Raw genomic sequence first — 6,524 nt, forward strand, 5'->3', positions numbered from 1 at the left:
TAGTCACTGACGTGTGGACCCCACACGTCAGGTTTGACCTGGACGGCGCCTGTTGACCTGCTGAGGTCAGCATGACGCAACGCTGATGCTGTAATAGATTTTCTGGATTTAAAATAATTCAGAAAATTCCAGAAAATAGTGCAAACTTCTAAAAATCATATAAAATCAACCGTAGCTCAGAATGAAATAATTTATATATGAAAAATTATCAGAAAAATGCAATCTATCCATCTGTATCATTTTCATGCATGTCAAACTAAGTTATACCTGCTGTATAGGTGAAAACATGATAATGCACTATTTGAATTCATAGTTTGAATTTGAATTTGAACCTTGAGTTCAAATCAACCCAAACCTTTCTGTTGCTAGTTGCATTAGGCCAAATCATGTCATATTGCCATGTCATGATCATGCATCATATTGTGCATTGCATTGATTGTGTTCTTCCTTGTTTGCCGGTGATTGTCCCCTCTCGATAGCCGTGATTCCGACGATGAGATCGATGACACCGATGAAGAGCTATACTATCTTCGGAAGTGTCAGGCAAGCATAACCCCTTGTTCATTCCGATACAATCCCACTCTCTCGCTCCTGCTCTCTTTACTGCATTAGGACAACAACGATTCAACTGTACATGCTGCGGTAGTTGAACCCCTTATCCTCTGCATGACCTGTCATTGCCACAGTAAATAGATGAAACCCACTAGCATGAGTAGGAGTTGTTTGAGCCCTGATGTGCCTACTCATTCATGCATGTTTGTCATGCCTGCTACTGCTTAGAGTTGAGTCGGGTCTGATTCATCGGGGATGAATTGGAATGGTGATGAACATGTCCTACTGTGTGTGAGCTAAGTGTGTGAACACGATTTGGTAAAGGTAGCGGTGAGAGGCCATGTAGGAGTACATGGTGGGTTGTCTCATTGAAGCCGTCCTCAGGAACTGAGTTCTGTGTTTGTGATCCATGATACAGTTACTACCACGCATTGGGCCCGAAACCAATGGACCCTCTCGGCTTCTTAATCACCCTTGTCCTCTGTCCAGGAGTTGCACGTAGTTTCTGGTGTTTGTAGTATGCTGGAGGCCGTGGACAGCGCTGACCGGAGGGGTGGGCTGTGATGCGGTAGGCACGTGGCACGGTGTACCGGGCGCCCGTTTGGTGTCTCGGGAACCCTGCACACATCGTTCGGGGCCGTATGTGGAAACCTCGGCCGGACTCCCTGCGGATGGAACCTGAATAGGCGATAAACCTGGACTAGAGACTTGAGTGTTTAGGTAGGCTGTGGCCGACTCCCTCGCCAGGCTTCCGCTTGAAGGTTGCCGAGGTACACGACGTGTACATGGTGGTAAGTGGCGAGAGCGTGTGTGACGAAGTACACCCCTGCAGGGTTAACATCATCTATTCGAATAGCCGTGTCCGCGGAAATGGACTTCTGGGTTGCCTATAACAGTTCATAGACAAGTGAAAGTGGATACTCTAAAATGCGCAAGATAAGCGTGAGTGCTATGGATGGCGTTCTCGTAGGGAGACGGGAGCGGATCCATAGTGGAGTATTGATATGATGAATATGTGGACTCGTGTGCGCCACCTCAAAAGAGTTACTTGCACGTAGTTAGGATAGCCACCGAGTCAAAGCTGGCTTGCTGCAGTTAAACTCCACCACCCCTTTGTTGATACAGATGCATATGTAGCTAGTTCTGATGTAAGTCTTGCTGGGTACATTTGTACTCACGTTTGCCTATTTTATGTTTTGCAGAGAGACGTCAGTCTCGCTAGTAGTTCCGTGTGGACTTCGACGTTTAGCTTGATACCTCAGCTACGATCTTGTGCCCTCGGCAGGATCTAGTAAATAGTCAGGCTTCTCAGCCTTTTTCATTTGTAGATGTCTGTACTCAGACATGTTAAGCTTCCGCATGTGCTTTGACTTGTATGCTCTGAATGTTGGGTCATGAGACCCATGTTTGTAATATCTGGCTCTTCGGGGCCTAATGAATAAATACTCTGAGTCATAGAGTCTTGTTGTGATGCCATGTTGTATCTGCACATATCGAGCATATTGTGTGTATGATTGAAATGCTTGGTATGTGTGGGATCCGACAATCTAGTTGTCTATCCTTAGCAGCCTCTCTTATGGGGAAATGTAGTCTAGTGCCTCCTTGAGCCATAGTAGTCCGCTACAGCCCGGTTCACCGGAGTCCTGCTAGCCCAGCACTACTGCTCTGGACACTTGACTGGCCGGCATGTGTTTCATATCGTTCCTATGTCTGTCCCTTAGGGGAAATGTCACGCGGTGACATCCGGAGTCCTGCCTAGCTTGCTACAGCCCGGGTTCCCGGAGTCCTGTTAGCCCAGTGCTACAGCCCGGATTCGCACGCTGCTGACTGACACGTTCGATGTTGATTCATGTATGCCTGTCCCCATACGTTAGTGCCGCTTTGGGTTCACGACTAGCCATGTCGGCCCGGGTTCTCTGTCATATGGATGCTAGCGACATTATCATATACGTGAGCCAAAAGGCGCAAACGGTTCCGGGCCATGGTAAGGCGACACCCGTGGGAATACCGTGCGTGAGGCCGCAAAGTGATATGAGGTGTTACAGGCTAGATCGGTGTGACTTAGAATCGGGGTCCCGACAATACGGACCTGAATGTAGCAGATCCGTTGACTAAACCTCTCTCTAGGGCAAAACATGATCAACACCAGGACGCAATGGGTGTTCGATTCATCACAATGTAACTAGATTATTGACTCTAGTGCAAGTGGGAGACTGTTGGAAATATGCCCTAGAGGCAATAATAAATGGTTATTATTATATTTCTTTGTTCATGATAATTGTCTATTTTTCATGCTATAATTGTGTTATCCGGAAATCGTGACACATGTGTGAATACATAGACCACAACGTGTCCCTAGTAAGCCTCTAGTTGACTAGCTCGTTGATCAACAGATAGTCATGGTTTCCTGACTATGGACATTGGATGTCATTGATAACGGGATCACATCATTAGGAGAATGATGTGATGGACAAGACCCAATCCTAAGCATAGCATAAAAGATCGTGTAGTTTCGTTTGCTAGAGCTTTTCCAATGTCAAGTATCTTTTCCTTAGACCATGAGATCGTGCAACTCCCGGATACCGTAGGAGTGCTTTGGGTGTGCCAAACGTCACAACGTAACTGGGTGACTATAAAGGTGCACTACGGGTATCTCCGAAAGTGTCTGTTGGGTTGGCACGGATCGAGACTGGGATTTGTCACTCCGTGTGACGGAGAGGTATCTTTGGGCCCACTCGGTAGTGCATCATCATAATGAGCTCAATGTGACTAAGGCGTTAGTCACGGGATCATGCATTGCGGTACGAGTAAAGAGACTTGCCGGTAACGAGATTGAACAAGGTATTGGGATACCGACGATCGAATCTCGGGCAAGTAACATACCGATTGACAAAGGGAATTGCATACGGGATTGATTGAATCCTCGACATCGTGGTTCATCCGATGAGATCATCGTGGAACATGTGGGAGCCAACATGGGTATCCAGATCCCGCTGTTGGTTATTGACCGGAGAGGCGTCTCGGTCATGTCTACATGTCTCCCGAACCCGTAGGGTCTACACACTTAAGGTTCGGTGATGCTAGGGTTGTAGAGATATGAGTATGCGGAAACCCGAAAGTTGTTCGGGGTCCCGGATGAGATCTCGGACGTCACGAGGAGTTCTGGAATGGTCCGGAGGTGAAGAATTATATATAGGAAGTCTAGTTTCGGCCACCGGGAAAGTTTCGGGGGTTATCGGTATTGTACCGGGACCACCGGAAGGGTCCCGGGGGTCCACCGGGTGGGGCCACCTATCCCGGAGGGCCCCATGGGCTGAAGTGGGAAGGGAACCAGCCCCTAGTGGGCTGGTGCGCCCCCCATGGGCCTTCCCCCTGCGCCTAGGGTTGGAAACCCTAGGGTAGGGGGGGGCGCCCCACTTGCCTTGGGGGCAAGTCTTCCCCCCTGGCCGCCGCCCCCCATCTAGATGGGATCTTGGCCGGCGCCCCCCCCCTCCCAGGGGGCCTATATAAAGGGGGGAGGGCAGTATTATTACAGCCTTGGGCGCCTCCCTCCTCCCCTGCTACACCTCTCCCTCTCGCAGAAGCTCGGCAAAGCCCTGCCGAGACCCGCTACATCCACCACCACGCCGTCGTGCTGCTGGATCTCCATCAACCTCTCCTTCCCCTTGCTGGATCAAGAAAGAGGAGACGTCCGTGGGCTGTACGTGTGTTGAACGCGGAGGTGCCGTCCGTTTGGCGCTAGATCGGATCTTCCGCGATTTGAATCGCCGCGAGTACGACTCCATCAACCCCGTTCTTGTAACGCTTCCGCTTAGCGATCTTCAAGGGTATGAAGATGCACTCCCTCTCTCTCGTTGCTAGCATCTCCTAGATTGATCTTGGTGACACGTAGGAATTTTTTTGAATTATTGCTACGTTCCCCAACAGTTTATTCATAATAGGCTGAATCAGGAACGATGAACTAATCATATTTACAAAAACAAGAGAGGTCGAGTTCATACCAGCTTCTCTCATCTCAGTCAGTCCATCATATATCGTCATAATTGTCTTTCACTTGCACGACTGAACGATGTGAAAATAATAAGAGTGCACATGCATTGGACTAAGCTGGAATCTGCGAGCATTCAATAAACAGGAGAAGACAAGGCAATATGAGCTCTTGGTTAAATCAACAATAATGCATATAAGAGCCACTTCAACAATTTAATCATGGTCTTCTCCTATTGACCCCCAAAGAAAAGAAAAGAAATAAAACTATTTACACGGGAAGCTCCCAACAAGCAAAAGAAGAACGGGAAATCTTTTGGGTTTTCTTTTTAATTATTACTACTACAGCAAGAAAAGTAAACTAACTAAAAGCTACACTCATTTTTTTGGTTTTTCTTAAGGTTTAACAAACACACAAGAAGAAAGCAAGAAAAAGAAAATAAACTAGCATGGATATTACAGTGAAAAAGTATGAGCACCGACATCTAGCAATGAGTGTGTGAACATAAATGTAATGTCGGTGAGAGATACGTACTCCCCCAAGCTTAGGCTTTTGGCCTAAGTTGGTTTATTGCCACGGATGGCCTGGCGGATATCCATAGTTGTAGCCGGGGTCGTACTGCGATGCGGCAGTTATTGCCTCCTCAGCTGCAGCGTGACGGCGAGCTGCCTCCGCCCTCCTCTCGTACTCATCTGCCTCCTCTCTAGTAATGAAATGTCTTCCTTTTGCCTGATGATCAAAGAAGGCAGGAGCGGGGAGAGTAATACAGACAGCACGACGTCTGTCAAAGATTAAGCGATACCGGAGAGGTGATTCATTACTCTCGACAAGCCGGTGGTGAACCATAGCATTAAAGTCTAAATAAGTAGGTGGCAACTCAATATCATCCTCACGTATTTCCACACCAAGAAAATTAGCTAAGCGGGTAGCATAAATTCCTCCAAAGAAATCTCCATTAAATCTATTATGATGCAACCTACGTGCAACAATGGCTCCCAAATTAGTTGTTTGATTCTTAGGATTTTTGAAGGATTTTTGAAGGGTTAGAATCCTTAGGATTTTTTTTCATGTTGGTTGTTTGATTCTTAGGATTAAATCCTGACAAAATCTTTCCCAAGGAATCATTTGTACTACATATCATAGAAATTCTAACATCTACTCCAACATCTTGGAAGAAATCTTTTTGTTTTTCCTATAATACAATGGAACAGACTCAAATCCTAGGAACTCAATAGGCATAACATTCTAATTATGTGTGTTTTCTATTCCTGCGTTTTCACAATCTGGTGAATCAAAGAGGCCCTAAGGCTTTTGCCGCAAAAAAAAGAAGGCCCTAAGGCTTGAGCTGATCCTGCGGCGGGCAGGGTCTCGCCTATCCTGATCAGCAGTACACTGCGAATCAGCCTGTGGTTGGATGGTTAGAGGGACTGTGGTATCTCCAGCTCACCCGGGTTCAAATCCTGGTGCTCGTATTTATTCCTGGATTTATTTCAGGATTTTCGGCGATGCGCATTCAGTGGGAGGAGACGTTCCCGTCGACGACGAGGTGCCTATAGTGACTTCGTAAATCTCAAGATGATATGCCGGCTCAGTCATTCGGAGGTGCTTAAAAAAATTCGCGAAAAAGGTAGGGTGTGCATGTGTGCGTTCATAAGGGTGAGTGTATGACCATGTATATGAGCGCTTGTGTCTGTACTGATGTTAAAAAAAATCAGCAGTACACTATTACCACGTACGAGCATAGATTCGATCCGATCTTCAAATGGTGACCGTGCGAAAACTTGGCCATCAAGAGACTATTCCTGTGTCCTCGAGGACTCGACCACTCCGGCATATCAGACACAAGAAGATCCTGTACGCACGTAACCCAGAGAGAGAGAGAGAGAGAGAGAGAATATTCATGTGCCCTCGAGGCCTCAACGTGAGGACCCCCTACGGCATATCAGGACAGGGAACGTACTCCGGTTGTGCGTACGCCGAACGA

The sequence above is a fragment of the Triticum aestivum genome, chromosome 2D, assembly GCF_018294505.1.
Source record: "Triticum aestivum cultivar Chinese Spring chromosome 2D, IWGSC CS RefSeq v2.1, whole genome shotgun sequence".
NCBI lineage: Eukaryota > Viridiplantae > Streptophyta > Magnoliopsida > Poales > Poaceae > Triticum > Triticum aestivum.